At 40.0% G+C, this 20,975-nt stretch overlaps 1 protein-coding gene across 4 annotated transcripts in view; it reads right to left on the bottom strand.

Moving 5' to 3' along the window:
• The window catches only part of SLC7A11 (solute carrier family 7 member 11), a 109,660-nt gene that overhangs the window by 77,516 nt on the left and 11,169 nt on the right, over positions 1-20,975 (bottom strand). For all 4 annotated transcript variants that reach the window (XM_052690200.1, XM_052690199.1, XM_052690202.1 and 1 more), the window contains exons 4-5: positions 18,309-18,385; positions 17,630-17,725 (exon numbers count right to left, since the gene is read on the bottom strand). The gene's annotated coding sequence lies outside the window, so the exon portion shown is untranslated. The remainder of the gene's footprint in view (positions 1-17,629; positions 17,726-18,308; positions 18,386-20,975) is intronic.

Here is a 20,975-nt window from a genome sequence, read left to right as displayed (position 1 = left end):
AATGCACTCTGAATTTTTCAGCAGTGATTTTTTTGTGTGTGTGTTTACACTGATATCGAGCCATGCTGGCAGCAGTGCTTCTACCTGTAGGACAACAGAGGACCACAAAGTCACTTGCATTCTGCTTTAATGTAGTGCTAAGACCAGTGTTAGATAGGTGACAGCAGAAGCAGCTTCATCAGAACCAAATGACTATAGCACGTGATTCCTTTTACAATATATTTCACCATTTATATTGCATATTAGTAACCTTCAGCAAAGTGTGAGGTATCACTGAAAACTGTACGCCGGCCAAAATAGAGCCAGTCTCTAACTCCACTGATAAGCTTCTAAAATTGCCATACAATCACAGAATCACTTGTACTGGAAGGGACCCATAACAGTCATCTAGACCAACTGCCCTGCAATGAACAGGGACACCTACAGCTGATCAGGCTGCTCAGAGCCCTGTCCAGTCTGACCTTGAATGTCTCCAGGGAAGGGACTTTGATCACACCTCTCGCCAACCCATTACAGTGCCTCACCATCCTTACAGTAAAAATCTTCTTCCTTAAATCCAGTCTACATCTCTCCTCTTTTAGTTTGAAACCATTTTCATTTGTACTTTTACAGTGAACCCCGCTAAAGAGCGTCCCCTTCTTCCTTACAGCCCCTTTTAGATACTGAAAGGTCATTATCAGGTCTTCCTGGAGCCTTCTCTTCTTCAGGCTGAACAGCTCCAGCTCTCTCAGTCCATCCTTGTGGGGAAGGTGTTCCATCTGTTGGATCTTGTTAAAGTTATATTATTATTCCAATAACATAACAGGAGGGTGGGTAATAATTCATTATTCAAGTTTGCAGTTGCACCTCTGTCGTAACGTTTCTTTTTCAGCGGTGACACAAGGGCAAAATGGTGCCACTCAAATTCAATAGGAAAAGATGGAAAAAATCCAAATATTCCCAAATGCACAAAAACAGAGGAGTTTGTACAAGTCTAAGTTTCAGTAACAGGCTTATAATAGAAGACAAAACTAAATGTAGCTTTATGCCAGTAAAATATACTGCATAAACACAACAAAATCCCTGTGGAGAACAAGAGAAATAGGCTGTTCCTAAAACAAAGGTCTCTCACTGGTCTAAATGAATGTGCTAGTCTCATACCTGCAGAAAAAAAAACCCCACAACTTCTATGTATATTCACTGGAGGGTTGACTTAACAAATGAATCCCCTAGAGTTTTCACAATGCCCAGAGATGGTAATTTGGGCTCAGCAAGACTCCTCTTCTTGCAGCAGAAAGGAAAGCCTACTGAAGATGAACAAGTAGGTAGGCCTTCTTTCATTTTGCAAGGTCACAAGCATGCTGATTACAGCACGGGAGCAATTTTTGAAGAAATATTGCCTGCACACCTGAGGGATGTGGTGAGTAGTGAGCTGACCTTCCAAGCATTTCCCCAACCTCTGCAGAGTTTCCAATAGTATCTCTTTGCTGTTACAGAGGCAGGTTTTCTTAACGTAAAGATAAAAGAAAGGATGGTACCTTACTGAGAGAGAAAACTGAAGCTGTCCACCATGTAAATGAATGCCCTCAGTCCACCACGTTTTAGCAGCATTTCCCCATCACAAAGCCACTTCCTAACACGATTCCAAAAGGCATGCCACAGGCATTACATAAACTAGCTGGTTTTTCAAAGACAGTTACGATCAATACAGACCTCGTAGCAGCTTTACAAAATCGGTTGTGCCAGCGCCAGCACCCCAATTAAATTTCTGCTCAGGTAATTGCAACACAATGAGCAGCCTCTTGCGAGCCCCAGCCACCCACCTTTCTGGTTCTCCATTTCATCTACAAAACCACTCAATGCAGTCGAGCACTCTTCAGAGACTATTGCATTTCAGCGGTGGGCAAAGGTAACTTTGTGAAGCTCAGTCTTACCATACGCTGTGGAGGTCTCAGCGAGTTGAAGTTAGCACACAAATATGATATTTTCTTTCTGAAGGCATTGTAAACACTTGAACAGATTATTTTAACTTCAGACAGTCCTGGGGAGAACTTTTCTCTTTCGAAATTCAAAGCTTTCCAATAAGAAAAGCAAATTCCCAACAAGATAATTACCATCAATTTTTACTGTACACTTTTCACAATATTGCATATCTTATTTTACAGATAGCCTTTTTTCAGGCGTCAGACAGGAGAGGTCATGAGCTCCTAGAACATCCCAGTTCCAGTGGGCTCCACAGATTGTTTGTGTCTGAACATGAAAGGTCCATGAAGTGAAAAGATTCGATTGTTGTATCTAAATCCAGACTCAGTTGTTATTCTGCAGCTGTTTTCTTTAAACCTGTTTTCTTTACTGTATATTTGTTTTAGCCTACAAAGGAGGCAAGAGTCCTTTCTTCTGGAGTTATTCTCTAGAAGTAAATCCATGGTAACCTGTGGGGACAAAGGTCTGATGCAAAATCAGAGTTAAGTACAACATCGGGATTCATTGTCCTGGGGGTAACATTTACGACATCAGTTAAATATGACACATTTTAATTAAAATGCAAAATGCTAGGATGGATATTTTTTTTCTTTTTATAGTTTTGTGGCCAGGCTGCTCTGTAGTAATTTAGGAGTCATCTTATTATTATGATCTTCATCATAATTATTTTTCTTTGTTTAATGTTCAAACAAAGTTTCATTTCCATCTTCCACTTCATTTTACAGATTTTGATCTTACCAGCAGCCTGGAGAGCTTTGCTTAATTCTTCTACATGTTAGGACCAAAGAAGAGAACTAATTAAAAGGAAAATCTGCTAAGTACAAAGAAGGTTCTAAAGAGAAAAAAAATATATAAAAGAGAAGTACAACAACAATTGCCAATAAATGAATACCTAATCAACAAGCAGAATTGTTGAGGTATTACTCCAAGCAGTTATTCTCCTAAGGAATTTTGCTTTTCTTCACTAAGCCTGGAAACAAATTTCTAACCATATTTTCACGAGGTTATAATACATCTAGTTTTCCTACCACAGTGTGCATTACAGAAGTCCCAACTGTTAGAACTTGTCTGAAACGAGGAATTACTAATGTCACAGATATCACTTTTTCCCTCACTTTCACTGAAAAATTTCGTCTAAATTCATTAGAATTCAGGCTTTACAGAGTCCTGCAAGACCAAATCCTCATCTTTTTAGGCACTGATGGAAATTTAGTGATGCATTACCAGCTCACATCTCCCATTCCCTTCTGTATGTTCATCATGTCCTAATGGGAAAAATAATGTTGTATCTACGGAAGCAGTATGTTTGCTGTTTTTATTTGAAAATAAAATAATTAACTTCAAAACAGGCATGAATGTACATAGATATTTTTTCTGAAAATATAGGAAAATGGTTTGCACTAACTACATGAAGTCACTAATGATTGTGCTGGTGATGCAACTAAACTACTGCCCCTCTATTTATTACACAAATTATGAGATCTGAATGTGAATTATGTAATAATTGATGTGTGCCAATCCAGCTATCTTTCTCTTAACAGCTGTTATGTCCAAAATGTTGTCATCCCCCTAGATTGGTCCTTGCTGAGTATCAAAAACAAGTTCTAGTGGACATAAGAATACCATCTGTACATACGAGAGAAGAGCAGAATGTTTCACACTGATGAATTTAGCAGAAAAGCTAAAAAGCTTTTTTAAGCAGAAAAGCCAGGAAGTCACTGTTAACCTCTCACCACTTTGACACTGATCCAAGTGCCCGGATATTGATGCCTCAGCCACATGCAATGCTTCCGGGTGTCCCTCTGCCTCAGCTGATGTTACAGGTAGGTCATGACTACCCCACTCTTCCAGTTTCACATCTGCCAGTCCTACGAAGGCTATATCAGCAATGTAAAATGCTTTAGGTGCCTACAATTAAGTACCTGAATCACTACCCTTTTATCTGTCTTTTGCAGTCTGAGAACTATCAGCTCATAAATACATGACATACATCTAGTCCTGAGTGCCACTTTGTCTACCACAACCTACAGGCACTGGGACACTCAGTACTTTGCTTTAGAAAATGGTCAGATTTCCCCCTACCATGCACTCAGAAGACGTGCACCCTTCAAGTGGAAGGTAGACCACACTTGAGATAAGTACATTTAATATTCAAATTTATGCATCAAACAGACAAGGCTGGGGCAGGACAAATTGCAGAGAGTTTAGAAGAAGGCAGTATTTCAAGAATCAAACTGCAGCTCCCACATCCATCCCCAGCTCGACCAAAATGCACTCCAGGGTACACCACCAGAGCTCCTCTGCAAGTTGCAGAGATGCCACTTCTTGTAATACTCAAATTGCATTTCCTCCCTGAAAGAAACACTAACCCCCACATCCAGACCTTGTGAGAAGAAACAAAGATTAGAATTTAGAAAACTAACAAAATTATACTCTCCAGCTATTGGGGTTTCAGGAGACTGGCAGAAATTACCAGCACAGACACTTGCTTTGAATTACAAAAAGCAATAGGGAGACCAACTTGTTAAGCTTTCAAAATTGCTTTCATTCCATTTACACTGAAGAAATCACACAGTGCTCAACACTTCTAATTTTCAATCACAGCTAGCCAACCTTGATCCCATGGTCTCCTATTAATTTTTCCTTCTCACAGACCCAACCAGCTATATTAGTTCACCGTTTTAACGTGCTTTCACCCTGTGTAATTTAAATTCCAATGGCCAAACTGCGAATTTCTATTGCAGGCATCTCTTAAATTGGATGTAGGGACTTAGACAGCTGCTGTTATCAGGGAACACTCGATCGTTTATTACTGATATGCCTCAGGTGTGTATCCAAGACAGTCCTGGTGTCTTACACATAACAGACAGTTCTGAGCTTTCAACGCTGTCCAGAACCAAAAGGTCTATACGTAAGAGCTGTACTATAATGTAAATAACATCATACAAATGCCAGTGTTAGTGCATGCACACATCCCAAAGCAGAGGACCTCTACGCCTTTTCCTTAGTGCTGCTGTTTGTGATCAATTCCACGTGCCCCTCCAAATCCTGTAGGATTTATATCCCGTTATTCTGTAGGTATAGACAGTGACACATCAAAATCAGGATTTCAATGTCAGGTTTTGTACCAAGTTATGGTCATTAAATTTTCCTGTAAAGCCAGAGCAAACACTTGCCATACCTAGGTGGTCTACAGCTTATTCAATTGTGGCTGTGGCCCCAGTTTACCTCATGGACAGCACCAAAACATTTGCAATCAAAAAGCATTATTATTACATTTTACAAGAAGGCAAACTGAGAAAGGAGAAGACTTCCAAGCAAGCCTAGACTTCAACTAGGTGAGTATTCATATCCAAAGTTTTTTCAGCCTGATGCTGCTACTGCTCTTTGGTTTAAGACATTTCTGAATTTATTTATATAACCGCCAACTGCTAGGTTTAGATGACTAAGCTTTCATAGGTCAGACAAGTTAGGCTTCAGATCAGCCATAGATTTTGCCATAGGCTCTGTTAAAAAAGTACGTTCAAGTCGGGATCATATGACCTGTTTCACATCACTACACACAGAATGAGATCAGTCTTGCCCCAGACATTCATCTTCATTCCACTGACTGTAAATGGAGCCAAGTTGTTTCCCCAGGTGGAGAGCATGAGGTGCAGAAACACTTCTTTACATCGTAAGACCATATTTTATACCTATTTGCTGAATATAAACCATCAGATACTATTGAGTTCAGGGAACTGGGCTTGTTTAGCATGGAAAAGGCTCCAGTGAGACCTCATTATGGCCTTCCAATATTTGAAAGGAGCATATGAACAGGAGAGGGAATTGTTGTTTATGAGGGTGAACAGTAATAGGACAAGGGGGAATGGTTTTAAACTGAGGCAGAGGAGGTTTGGGTTAGACATAAGGAGGAAGTTTTTCACACAGAGGGTGGTGAAGCACTGGAACAGGTTGCCCGAGGAGGTTGTGGATGCCCCATCCCTGGAGGCATTCAAGGCCAGGCTGGATGTGGCTCTGGGCAGGTTGGTTTAGTGGTCGGTGGCCCTGCCCATGGCAGGGGGCTTGAAAATCAATAATTATTGTGGTCCTTTTCAACCAAGGCCATTCTATGACTCTATGATTCAGTGAAGTCCACACAGAATGGCCTGGATTGGAACAGACCCTAAGGATCATCAAGTTCCAGAGTTCCAACCCCCTGTCACAGGCAGGGCCCACCAACCTCCAGATCTGGTACTAGATCAGGTTGTCCAGAGCTCCATCCAACCTGGTCTTGAACACCTCCAGAGATGGAGCATCCACAGCTACTCTGGGCAGCCTGTTCCAGCACGTCACTGCTCTCTCTTCCCCCTGACACCCAACCTAAGCCTTCCCTCCTTGAGCTTAAAACCATTCCCCTTTGTCCTAAATGATTAAAATGATTATTTGCAGTCTGAGATGATTCAAGGTTTGTTTATATTTTACGAGCTTAGGAAAATATCTTATTAATAACACTACAAAATAACGCAACAACAGCATAACGTCCCTTGCACTGCAGGGTCTGACTTTTTAAAAACTAGGGCAAAGTCTGCATTTCAGTACCACTGAATACTTGAGGGTAAATTACAGTTTCATTTCTTTAAAGGCCTAATACTTGACAGCTAACAACCATCGATACCTCCCTTCCAAAACAGGCCTGAAATCATAGGCATTACTTTGTGAAAATACAGTTTAGTTCACATGAGTTCATATTTTAAGCCTTCAGAAAGTAAACTAAAAACAAACAAACAAAAAAACAAAAAACAAAAAACCCAAAAACCAGCAATCCAAGAGCTTTCCTGTAATTGAAGCCCTATAAACAAGTACTGTTGAACAGCAAATTACCTTTTAATGTTACACAGTTAAACAAAGTCTTTCAAATGAGAAAAGATCATGTAAACTACTGAGAAAGCAACAGTTCTTATGCTTGAATGTGCCTTAAAAGGAAAGATTTTGTAACTGCCACCTTCAACAGAAAAGGTTTTGCTGATCCAACACTTAGCAGCTTCATTTCCATCCCATTCGTGTGATACTGGGGGTAGGAACAACAGATGTCAGGCAGGACTTATTTAAGGATGGCTATTAGAACAGGTTGTGTATTCATTTGAAAACAAAGGTACCAGCATTCTGAAATTACAGTTTTATTAATAAATGGTGAACAAACTGGTTTCCTTGCCTAAGTGTGTGTCCATTTTCAGGGATGTCTGCTTGTGACATCACATACAATCTAGGTTTCCAAACTCTAAGAAATTTTTGCAAGTTAAAATCTCCTTTGAAGTTATTTAATGTCTCTAGCAGTTATGCTGAGACTTCATTCAAAAAATTAACCTCAGAAACTGTTGAGCTAGAGCTCCCTGTCAGCAGTTTCCAGAACAAGCTCTATCATTCCACAGGCAGCACTACATTTATAACAACTGTCAGTCCTATAAATGTAGCCTTGGGCGTTAGAAGTCAGACAATAAAAGCCATGTATTTTATTCCCAGCATAACAACAGCAACAACCAAAAAGGATTGCATGCACCTGCTGTCTCCCTAGGAAGGACAGAATCATACATTGATGTTACAGAACCCTGGTCACTGACACCTCAAGTCGGCATACCCTTCACAAGTCCATTAGGATTAACTAGTCGTATTTATAAGGATTGAATTTTGGAGAATAATCAGAGATAAGAAATAGAACAGTGGGATGAAGTGAGGAATAGGAAAGCAAGCATTAGTCTTCATGCCCACATCCCATGTGCTCACAGGGGGCTGGTTAACTTCCCACTCAGTTTTATGAGTTTCTTCTGCTTCCATAGCGAAGCTCAGAGGGTGACCATGGTTGCCGACTCACACACTCTGCAGCTTGAAAGCTTCATATGTTAAATACCTAACACAGTACTACATCTGCCCTGGAAAACAATCCTGACCTGGCAGAAGAATCAACTTTACAGTTTTATAGATCTGTTACACTTATAATTAGCAGAACTATAGAAAACTAATACATGCCCTACAGCACCAGTTAACACAACAAGTCCGTGCTTAGCAAAACACTTCAGGCTAGGATCATTATAAACTGTTCTAATAAAGACACTGTATTGCAGCAGCTTTATCTCCGCTCCTTCAGAATTAATCAGACCTTTAGTCACTTGTTTTGCTGACTGCTCAAGTCCTGGCCTTCTCAGGACAGAATAATTCTGTTTTGCCTGGGCTGGTATGAGCATCACAAGGAAAAGAAATGAAAGAATAACTTCTATTAAAAATTAAGCTCATTTCAAACCTGAAATTTTTGAAGTGAACACATTTCATCACTTCCAGCTCGGCGTTTTGTTCCCAACATTAACAATGCGTGATTGAACAGTTTGCCTAAAAAATCAATCAATCAACCACACGTGCCAATATATCTATACCTTTCACTGGCTCTTTTAAATGTGGACAATCGTCCCAGGATCTGCAATTTCCATTTGCAGCTCAAACTGTGCAACACATGGGCCAAAGTTTACAATCAGATCCATTCAAATCAAGTGCAACTTTTTAAAAAAGATATTAACTATTGATCTCTTTTGGCTGCTGCTATCTTAACTTCTTGAATTTAGCCGTGAATATTTACATCAACAAAAGTCAGATGAATAGCTTGAAAATATATCAGGTCTCTATTGGAACTTTTTATAGCTGTAATGTGCCCCAGAAAAAAAAAAAAAAAAAAAGCAAAAAAAAAAAAGCAGCCAAGTTTGAAAAAAGCAACAGATTCTCCTTTCTGCTGTTTCGATCACTTAGGACATACTACTGAATGTGGTTATTTTGAGGTCACCAAAAAAGGTTTAGCTTGGCTGGAAGGGTGATCAGAGTACTGACACGTTTCTCCCTTTGCTAGTCTGGCCAAAAGGAAGCTGCCACCTGAATGATACATTCTTGAGCTGGATGAGATATCTGCATGCAGAGAAAGCTCCCAGTCACTGACTGACAGCAGCTATTGCAGTCACTCATCCTTATAGAAAACATATTTTCTGTTAATACCTGTAAGTTCCTCTGCCCACAGGAATTTCCAAAATTTGGATTATATGGCTTCAACACTCTTTATTGATCTATTTTATTTTTTTATTGGAGTGTGGCTTGAAGCAAGATGATCTGTTTCCTATAATGTCCTGACCTTCCCTTAAGCTTGGCAAAATCTCAGGCATAGCTGACAGTAAGGATGTCAAGTGAAAAATAGATTTGGAAAGAGCTTTTGAAAAATCACTTTCCAGTTAAAGGTCACTGAACACTAGTTAAATTATATAAGGAGAGTGGGAATTAAGATTATGCACCTTTGGCTGTTTTCCTGCTTCACAGAATATGAGAACAATTAATAATGCAAAGAGCTTACAGTATTTAATGATGCAGAGCGCTTAGCAGAAATATCCAAGCTATTCCTAAGACACCACAACAAAGACCAAACTGTCTAAAGGAGGCTTGCTTTTCTGCCTGCACTGGGTATCTTCTTGTTCCTTTGTGATTTCTGAGAGCTCTACCCTACTCATAACTTCTTTCCTGAAGAAGAAAAGATGAGCACAATCCAGAATTCCCCTTCCTTAACAAACCTCCCATACAAAGACTCCAAAGCTTTACATTCTGTCCTCAATTACCCCCAAACCTCCAGTCTACTTCAAAACAAAAGTACCCAGGGAGAAGGGGGAAATTAACAATGTGGATTAATAACCAGATAAAAGAGATGGAAAAAAAATGGCCAAGTTTTGCACCAGAGGGAAGTTGCCGGTGAGGTCTGAGCTACATCTCATTCTGCATCCCCAACATCTGCATGGATAAACAGGCTGAGAAGAAAGGAGAGAACATGGTGCCACCTGTGCCAGTGAAGCTAAATAATTCAGAGCATCCTGTCTGGGTTCCAGTTAGTGTACTGGTTTGTTAGAAAAAAGAAAGAGTGGAACTTTGGAAGTTAATCTGCTGTTTTAACATTTCTCTGAGGTATGTATTCAAAATAACAGATGATCAAAGGTAACAATGAAAACATTCGGTTGACGACTTCACTTACACCTTCTCAATAGCAGTTCTTAGAGTAAAGCTGAAAACAAGCAAAGTCAAGCATACAGAAAAAGGAGCTGGGGAGGACCCGCTAAGAAGAAGAGAGTCCAAAATGCTGGGCACCTCAGGACTTGTGCCTGGCAACACCTTCCCCCTTCCCTCTTTCTGGGGCAGGTAATGGCTGTGGATTTGAATCCCTCATTACAGTGCAATTAGACACGCTGGGACGCGCTGTGCAGCAAGGACTGTGCAGTACAGCTCTGGGAGCCTGCTGGGCTCTGGTGCCAGTCTGCCCAGGAGAGCAATGAAATGAGTAAGAACACACCTAGCACCACACCTGAGCAACACAGGCACCCGCTTCAGAGAGATCCTAACAGATTAAGTATCTGATGACCCTTATGCACAGCTCGCCTTTTTCTACTAAGAAAAAAATAATAATCTAAAATAAAATTTGGCACAAACCCACACCAACTCCCACGTGAAACTGAAGCGTTCTGAAACTCTACATACTTACTTGATCAAATCTTTCTTTCTTACTCACTCTAGACACAGAGTGATCCAGTAAAGCTGAGATGATGAAATCATCCAGTTCACAGTTTTAATTAACTGGGAAAAAAATATCCCTCATTCATTTAAGAGACGTGCATAAGGAAGAACAGAAAGCGAGTGGATGGAAGCACAGAAAAAGAATGCTTTATCTCAGAGAACTAGCAACTTCATTTTGGAGTTCTGAAAATGTTTTTCCTATCATCCAAGTGTACTTAGTGCACACCTCATCAATCTACAGATTCATGTTAGATATGCACATCTCTTACAGACGCATGTTTTCTTTGTCAGGTCAATCTCAGCTCCTTATAGCAGACTAAAAATGAGCATACAGATGTAACAGCCTTATTATTTTCTTAACGTAAGGTATGCACCTAATCCAGCATTTTAGAAGAATAATGCTCCTTTAACTGTAAAATAATAGGATGGGGGACTGGCTTTAGAAAAAGCACAGGGCTTTTGGCAAATCAAAATTTTGAGCAAGAGGTTGCATTTCATCTCCACTATTGATGTTTTTCCCCTATTATGGACTCCGGTATTTTTGTTTTCCCGAAGTAAAAGGCAACTGAGATGAGCTCCACCTCAGTAGGGACTGAGCACGAGCAGTACTACTACTGTGATCCTCGTTAATACATCTGAAGTAAGGGAGCATGGATGGAAAAAAAAGAGGTGAAGCCAGACAAGAAGAAAAAATTCTGTTTCTGATGAAACCTCTCACAAAATGATTTAGTCCCACTGTCCGACTGAGTTACGTATTCTCTCCTTTCTTATTCTCTCCCCAGCATTCACCTCACCTGAATAATCGTTACCAGAGCATCTTATACTGTGGTTCCTTTTTTTTCAGCGCCAGATCCAATGCCACCAGTTTCTTCAGCATGAAAGACAAGAACAAATGCCTGTCTTTTCTTTGTCATGGATCTCATGCCAGAAGGAAAGGCAGTGCTATATAGAAGCCCTATTTTTGTCATCATAAGCATAAACAAAAGCTGTTTGAGCTATATCTGTATTAGCAGCCTTAGACAGTTCTCCACCACAAGGCAGGAGTGCATACCTGCTCCTCAATTCGACATCTGCATGTATCCCAAACAAGCACAATTTTTTCTTTATTCCTGAAATCTAGCTTCTACACCAAGGACACCTGAACACATCATAGCTAACCCCTGCACGTAGTCCAGGTGCAGCTTAGCTAAAGTCCTAGAGGCTGCTATGGACTATGCCACCAGATGAACTCCATTAAGAAAAGCAATTCCTTCCAACTTTCTCAGATTTGGGAGCTTGGCAAGAAAATGCAGACGTAACTGACAAGTTACATTAACTTCTCCTCGACTCACAAAGTTTTTGGCTGTGACTGAGCAGTCCCTTCATCTATAGTTTGCGAGACACTCAGAAATAAACCATAAATGATTGTTACCTTGTTTAATAAAACCACATATACACTCCTACAGAGGAAAACAATTCACCAAACAAAGCACAAGAAAGTATAAATTATACCCAAATTTTTAAAACTAACCATTTTGACTACAAAGCCCACAACAGCGCATGGATTTTTTTCTCTTGATAGGTGATCCTTAGATCAAAAGCAACTGGAATACACCAATTCAATTGCTGACCAGGCTAGTTCTGTGTTTGGGTGGCCGCTACCTACAGCCAAATGAACACCGTATTTGATGTCTGAAAGAGCAAAACAACTCTTCAGGTGTGTTAGAAAAGCATACTGCAAGAGAAACAGGGCAAATGACTGAGCTTTGTAAAAGCGCAGGTAGAAATGAATATGGAAAGGTGCAGAAGATGTAAGAGAAATTGAAAAAGCAGGAGGAAAAGGCAACTGTTCATGTTTCAAACTATGGTCGTCCCTCACCCCACGCTGTCTATGCCGGGTCCTGGGGAATGCAGCCCAGCTGAGGCTCACCTTGTAGCAAGAATCCCTTTTTTGCCAGAGGCCTGCAGCCAGTATGCCAAACACAATCACGCTGAGAACAAGTAAGAACCCTCAGTCCAGATGGGTGTTTTGGTTGAGAACAGCCCATGGCCACAAGGCCCAGAAGGCACGCTGCCACTGCCGGCCTCCCTCCCCACCTGCCTGACAGATGCTGCTGCCCCAGAGGCAGGGATGTCTGACCCACCCAGGAACTCTAAACCCACATCACTTCTCAGCCCATCGTTTTATGGCAAACTGACAGCAGTGGAGCAGGCAGCAAGGGCCTGGTTTCCACGTAACTCCACATAAACTAACATTTACACGCAAAATAACGAAAGGTACATTATACCTTGGTTATACTTTGTCATTTTTTGGTTTTGGGTTTTTTTTTCTGCAAAACAATTGAAAAATTACAGTTCTGCAGATGTCCTAGGTACTGTATCCCTGATGAGCTGTAAAAGAAATATTCTGAGCGTTTTGTTCTTTAGCTCTGTCTGAACCAGAGCTAACGAAGTAATCCTAGAAAAGACAGTCATCATGAAAATAAAAAAAAAGGCAGTAAACTTTCCCAGGGGAAAAAAAAAGCAATAAGTTCCATAAGTATATGGAACTTAGACACAGGTTGCAAAAATCAAGCACACTGAACACTGAAATTCTACTCCTTAAAGAGTTGCGGGTCTGTTTGCCTGAGGACACAATATTAAGGACAGTATTATTTATAACATACCATAAAGGCACAACTTTAGGTCCTTTTAAAAAGTTACTGATATTGATCTTGGGTTCTTTATACAAGACAATATCTGTTACTTTCCTAAACATTTACTGGACTGAAGCGAAATTTATTTTTTCATATAAAATGAAAGTGTGTCTGACACAATTTACTTTTTTTTATAATGCTATATTAAATCAGCCCAGAGACATTGACAACAGAGTGGTAAATACTTAAGATTACATCTTCTTTCCTACAACATTATTCTTTTCCCTCTCTATCAGATCTACTGTCAAATAACTCAGTTCCTCCTTTTATTCTCACTCTTCAAACACTTTCAGCATCTCAGCTACACTAAGATCATCTGATTTCATTGGCAAGATAAGGAGACATCAGAAGTCAAAAGATCACTTTGGGCATGGTCCAAAGTTACAGGAGTAAACAGAAAAGAAAGAAAGAAAAAAAGAAAGAAAAAGGTTCAACTGGCTCAACACCGAACCCTAAATATTTACTGTCATTTCAAATGATTGTATGTCAGAGTCTCCATTATGTCAATTAAATGTTTATTTGAAAATGGAAACCGTAAATGGGACAAAACATGTCCAGATAAAAAGCTCTTATAGCCATAATCTTTCTGCTGTCTAGAGATTGTTAGAAGACCAAAAAAAGTACTTATTTCCATTTCTCTAAGAAAAAATCAGAGAAATCTTAGGAAAATAACATTGCCTAGAAGAGCTAGGACAAATCTGCAATTAGTACTCTGATCTGGAATTCCCTGCAGTTTGACAGCTACCTTGCAAGAAATGCTATGGATCAACAGGCAATCATTACACACTTCCTTAGGGGAAAAAAAAAAAAAAAAGCAAATTTTAATCATTCATTTGAGCTTAGATATGATGGCACAAAACAAACACACCCTGCCATTCACAAACATTTCTCCAGAGAAAGCTTTTGTGTTTGCTTTTCTACAATCACGTGTTGGGCCAAGCTGGAGGTTGTATTACTTGGCTTTTCCTGCTGCTGTTTTGCTTCTCCTGTAACACAGAATCACTTTATTTGAAATTCTGATACAAACCACAGCACTGGGGCAAAGCTCAGCATTTCAGGGATCTGCCTTTAGCCATAATTATAGCCTCACCTTTGTGCTCTGCACTTTCAAGGGTGGCAGCTGCTCTAAACTACCACAGGTGGAAATAAAAAAAAACATATTAAAAAAAATAAAATAAACCCACAGCTTTCTTGAAGGGACACCAAACAAGCTACAAGCTTGTCCACTGACATTTTCCTCCTGGATAACTCAGGCCAGGAGGTCAAAACAATGGCTGACTAACAAGACAGCGTGTAGGGAAAAGGTTACCATTAATAATGCAACAGAAAAGCACTATGTGGACAAGTAATGGCAGAAAAACATACCGGGATGATCAGGAGGATAAAGAGGTCATGAAAGAAATGACCAGATGCTAGTTGGAGAAGTGATGTTCTGAAAAAGGTGCAACGCTGTTAAGCTGAACGCCCTTCCAAGTGTTCAGTAACTTCTGCTCCCAAAATATTTCCCTCAGAGGTAGCAAATACAGATGTCCTAATGCTCTTTCTTCACTATTATCATAAGCCAATACTTGGATGATTTCACGAGATGGCTTTCCTGAACAACTCCTGACTTGCACACTCAAAACAGACAACAAAAGGAAGGGTAGCTTGAGAACAGTGTCATTCAGGCAGCTCAGACAGGAGGATTCCCTTCCGACCACAACAACACAAACAGTGGTGGATTTGTCAGCTGATGCCATCCAATACATTCACACCCACCCCTAAAAGTTTCTTTAGACCGTGCACTAAATGCAACCTTTGGTCTAACAAGTAGACACTGATATTGACAAAAAGACTCATAAAGGATTCCTGAAGTAAGCTATTATCAGCTAACACAGTCAGCTTCAGTGACAAAAAAAAATGTCACGTCCTATCATTCCAACATCTAGAAAGAACCACATACAGAACACAGACAATTTAGCAGCGTTTTCATAGCCAATACTGGTATATAATGACCTTGTACCGAGCTCAGATGTAGCCTTCAAACCTAGATCTTCTTTCCCCGAACAGTGGAATGCCAACCTTGGGAATGGAAATCCAAAAGCTCCACGAATAAGCAGCACAGGCACTATGGTGCTGATACATCACACCTTTTGAAAAATCTTATGTATTCCACTTTTCTGCAGGCAGCATTGCATTTCAAATTCACGGTGGTATAGACCTGGATGCTTGAAGTCTGAATGGTGAAGATTTCTGATTTCCAAAACAAAGAATTAGTAGTATTCTGATAAAGAAAATATCTTTATATGAGAAACAAATAATTTTACGGTTCCAAGGATGCACAATGCATCTGGATACTAGTGAACTGGAAACCTCTTTCATTTTCTTACAGCTAAGTGATCCCTAATTCTTCTCTTACACTATTGTAATCCAGTTACAGCAGACCAAGCCTTGTGTAAGTAGGAAAATAATTACAGCATTTTCTATAAACTACAAGAAAGGCACAGAGTTTAGACAATGGTTTTTATAATCAACAGCCCTTTGTATCTATAGCCCACGACCAGAAAATAAAATTTGTCTTTCATAATAATGAGCAAGCGGCTCACTCACAATTCCTTACATGAATAATAAACGTGAGGTGCAAGCCACTGATTGGGATGAAGTAATTACAAGGTAAAAGTGGATTGAAACATTGTTTTCCTTTCCGGTAACAGCTTTAGAAATAGTTTCCCAGTTCAGTTGCATGCAGACAATTCATATGGAGAAAAGGGTGTGTGGGTGGAAGTATGCAATTGTGCAGACGAGAGAGAGTGTAGGAAAGCTGCCTGTTTAGTAATCTTTTTGCTAAATAAACCCCTCTCTTACCAATGGCAAAATGGAAAATAGATTCAGTAGCCGTGCATTCTCTTTCACTGCTTAACTAAGTGCACTCACAGAGAAGCCTTCAGTCACAGCCTTCAAGTACAACACAGTAAAAATTATCTCAGAACTGCTTTGGTGAGGTAGTAGGGCAAGGAGCCTCTGCACAGGATCTTCTACATATGGGAGACGACAAAGGATTCCGTTTCCTAACGTCCTTTAATTCTGATCCCGGTTTTGCAATTTTAGCTCATCCTCACTGAAGGCTACTGAAGTAAAGACTTCACAGGAATGGATTGGGACCTTTTAAAAATAGCTAAGATTTACCCATATTACCAAAAGCTACTATATTTGCTGCCACTCTGTCCTGGCTATAATTGCTGATGTCTCAAAGATCAAACCAAGATTCATCACTGCAAAATGTCTGAGGCAAAAGAACAAAAACTTTAAGAGAAAAATTGGTCTTCATAAGACGATTTTAAAACAAAAATAAGACAATTAGAAATGACTACGCTTATTTAAAGATATTACTGCATCATAAATGCTAACAAATCAATATGAATACAATGGCATGTGTGAATCAGAAAATGTTGCTGCTGTATCTCCAACATCACCCAATCGATATGGAGAAGAGGCTGCCCTGCATTATGTACTAGTTCTTTCTTCTCTGAAATGTCAAACATTTTACCCAGAAGCAGAAGGACTACACCACAGAGACAGAGAAGACAGATTTACAGTCATATCCCAACTGATTCATTTCCAGAAAAATTAAGCTACATCCTAAGACTCTCCAAATCTCTAATGCTCTTTATGCTTCATTGGCTTTATGCACAGCCCTAAAACTGCTATATGTTAAGACACAAAATCAAAAGCGTTCTGGGCTAAGTGTTCTCAAGCAGTGACACTCCTGCTGCACTCCTTTTTCTAAGAGTGCAGCATTGGAGGAGAAAACATAAAGAGCTGGTTCGCAGAGCCAGCCAAGGAGCTAAGCAACATTAATCCAGCATCCATCAAGGAAAGGGAATAGCTTTTCATAAAGCTGCTTCTCTTTCTAACCACGTGATATCTCTGTATCAGAGACATACTAGAGAGCTGAAAAGATACAAAGGTGCCGAGACAATGAGTTTTGCTAGACTGTGTGAGCTCCAAGTACCTCAGGCTTAGAAACGCAAAGCAACGGAGAAGCCAGGATACAGGCAGGTAAAGAACACAGGTTTTGTACAACTTAAAGCTTAGTGAGAAGCACGTGGAGAGACTGAGGCAACAGAGTACTCAAATAACTCAAAACATGGCCATCGGCAGATTTTGAACTGGCAAATTCTATTCATCCCTTACTTAAAGAACCGATGAAATGACGCTAGACCTAAAGCAGTTATATCTCAACAGTTTGCTGCCATCAGATTTTATTCAGACCACCTGAATTATAAAGCTGACAATCAAAATTTATTTGAGGACACACAGGGAAATGAGACTGTGTCAATCTGTGGGGCAATTCTAATAGGACAAGTTGTCATTTTCACATAGTTGATGCTCTTAAAAATCAAGAAAAGAGATGGAAAAACAGTGAGCAAATGAATGAATATACCTACCTTTGAAGCACCTAACCCCAAACAGCGTGACAGCATACAGGGAAAGCCTGGATTTCTTCATGAACACATCTGTGCAAACCAATCTGAGCAGCTGTTCTGTGACAAGCATCAGGAAGTAGAGCAGATGGATGGAAGAAAGGTTTGGTTTATACCACAGCAACTCTTCCGGCTTTTCAAGCAGGAGGACAGCAGGCCAGGAATGAGATTCAGATGCCTTTCTTATCTATAAGGATCCCTAAGGATTCAACCTCTATCTGGACTGAAGTAAAACAACCCCCAGCACCAGTGTCTCTAGAAGTTCCTATACTCTAAACGCCTGTATTGCCAACAGTAACATGCATGCCATAAGCCTTCTCCTTGAAAATTCATTTCTTCTCCCCTGTCCACAAGAAATCAGTCTGAAACAAAACCTTTTCAAGAAAATGAACATGAGGAGGGGTAACTGAAGTGATGAAAACATTGAGTTCAAAGGAAACAAATGTTTATTATAGTAGTCTTTATTATCTCACCTTTGACAAAGGAGAAAAGATAGAGCTCATTTTGTTCATATCCATGTCACAGACAAAAAACAGAGGAAGAAAGGATATGACAGAATAACAGAGGTTCCTAGCAACTAAAAACAAACTGCCTGCTTTCTCACCCTGTACATGCCAAAGAGTTGAAACCTGTCCACTTTTACCTTGCGATTGAGACTATGCCCCAGGGTAGCAGTCTCTTGACCTAGAAAGGGTCCATCTCAGGTGACATGTGGGGTCTCTGCAAGAGAAAGAGCCATTCTATCAGAGACAAACAAGCTCCCAAGCCATTCAGTCCACCCGTCCCCCCCAACTCACCCACTTCTGCACAATTTTTCAAAGCTGGTGTAAGAGCTTGGAAGGATCAGAAGAGACTGCAGTCATCCCCAGTGCTCCTTTACACAGCCACCAACACTGAATCAGCAAACATTCCTACAGATCTCACCTCAGACTCAAGGGAGATCGTTATTTGAAAGGGAAATGAAGTAACTCCACATAAGCGATTGATCAAAGAGGGACTCCAAGCTATTGTTCCCATGACACCTCTTGTTAAGTTGACCTCCAGATGAAACCTGAGCCTACAAGTTGCTTATCAGAATACCTAGCACACTACTGAATGTCAAGTTATTGAGAGCCTAAATGTATTTGCTTAGTATCTGAAAGATTATCTTTCTTTATAACACACAAACAACTGGCGGATCAGAGTAATTGTTTCACAACCACAGAGCTTTTTGTTCCTATAATCCACTAACTGGGAAGAGAAGCCAACCAGCATAATGAACAGAGCAGATTAAATTGTTAGCTGTCACACAGGAGATAAAAGAGAGAAGTAATTTCTGTGTCTCTGTTGCATGGGCAGGATTCAGTTCCAGAACACATGCAGTCTTGCCAGTTCCTAGCATTATCAATCCATTAGCGAGCCTTCATCTCTCCCACAACAATCCCTTTCCTCAAATGTCTTTTTAAAAACCTCTCTCTGAAGATTTATCCCTTTGTCTCACGGCGTGCTGTCCTTTGTCCAGACACTGAGGAAGAATAAAGCTCCTGTTTTCCGGCCTTTCCCTGCAGAATAGCTGAGCCAAGAGATCAAAAACACATCCTCCTCATTTTCTAATAACAATCTCCCTTTTGGGATTCAGGGTTTTCAGAAAGCCAGAGGTCTCCGAGAAAATGTTGGTTCTCAAAAACACCACATACACTTCTCCGACATGGTGAAGAGAAACCAGTCGCGATGATAAGAGCATCATCATGAGTGAAATACGCCAGAAGCATTAGATCACGTTAGAGTTTTGGAATGTTTTCAGATGAATCCATGATACAATTAAAGCTGAAGAAATTGATTTTCACATATAACAGAGAAAAAGCAGAGAACTGTAAACAACTGTATATGAAAGACTCTCAAATAAAGCAGTGAGAAACACCCACAGCAAACACCAAGACGTCTCTAATACAAGTATAAACTCTTCAGCTAGTTCTAGCCACAAAGGGTAAATCTCTATGGCCTGAAATATCAATTTTCCACACATAAAAAACAATAATCAAAATTTTTCTTCTAGACTGGCTCAAGAGGATCCAGCACCGAGACCGTACTTTAGCAGAGTTTTCTTATTTACTTTTTCACAGGAAAAAAAAATAAAAAATAATTCTACACCTCACCAACAAGCAGACAAGAACTTTGAGCATCCTGAATTGAAATTTAAGGTACAGCGCATGTCTGTTCATATCCACTCACTAGAAAATTTCAGTCAGCTGTAATTGCAACTCAAATTCCTGTTCTGCGGGCATAGTTTATATTTGTAGGGCCCCTCTAACTTCAAAAAAATACCTTAATGAACCTGCACTTGCAGACAAGAAAACTCAAAGCGATGCAGATCTGGACCACAAAAGCTCATGCAAAACAAGTAGTAAAATTAATTTGAGCCTAATATGTTTCTGATGCATTGAAGTGTCAACACCTGTGCAGACAAGCAGCACTTCACCAAGAATCAGGGCAAGCCAAACTGGCTGTGTTTGAAAATTTTTATTTCAAATTAAATTCTAAAGGAAACTTCTTTTTTTTTTTGTCTGTCAATTTAGATGATTCCACTTGCTGCACAACACGTAGGCAAATTTGCAGTTATCGTACTGAAATGTGACACTCCTTTGGCAAAGGGGACATACTGACATGTATCTTGGGTCAGTGGGAGGCAGCATAAGTGAAAAGAAACTGAAAATGGATCAGAGGATTCAGAACCTAAAAATACCCTTTCTTTCCTTTGTCAACACAGTTTAAGGTGTCTGCCTATGATTCCGAGGCATCTGAAGTGGAGTAAGATGAAAGCCAGCACCAGTAGTTTCCTGTGAGCAATCATATGTACGTATTCCATAGACAGAACTTAAAGAGAAACCTAGTTTGGTCAAGAGGAGAATCAGCTCCAGGGCTGAAGGCAAAAAAGAAGATGACAGTAGAATCCTGTGTTTCTCTGATACAGTCATAAATGTACACATGGCAAATATAAAACAAAAGAAAAGTTCAAAGCAGGGAGAGAGAACCATCTTGCTGAGAGCTCCTAGCCTTGCTGGCTACCATTTGACTCAAAAGATCACTTCTTTCACAACTGTCGTATTTATGATACGTTCAAGTTTTGAAGGAACAAGCTCCATTACTCATCAAGTTTGTTTCTCCCATCCTCCACCTTATTGGTCTCTCCTCTAAAAAAATGCATTTTTTATTTTTATTGTTTTTCAATCTAAAGTCATTTCAAACATGTCATTTAAGTGCCATATACATGTTTTTAAATGAAGAACAGGTATCTCATATCACTTCTAATGGGATCTATTCTATAGTTTGT

The sequence above is a fragment of the Tympanuchus pallidicinctus genome, unplaced genomic scaffold (genome assembly GCF_026119805.1).
Source record: "Tympanuchus pallidicinctus isolate F22 unplaced genomic scaffold, pur_lepc_1.0 scaffold26, whole genome shotgun sequence".
NCBI classification, from domain to species: Eukaryota; Metazoa; Chordata; class Aves; order Galliformes; family Phasianidae; genus Tympanuchus; species Tympanuchus pallidicinctus.
This window is presented reverse-complemented; position numbering and strand designations above follow the sequence as displayed.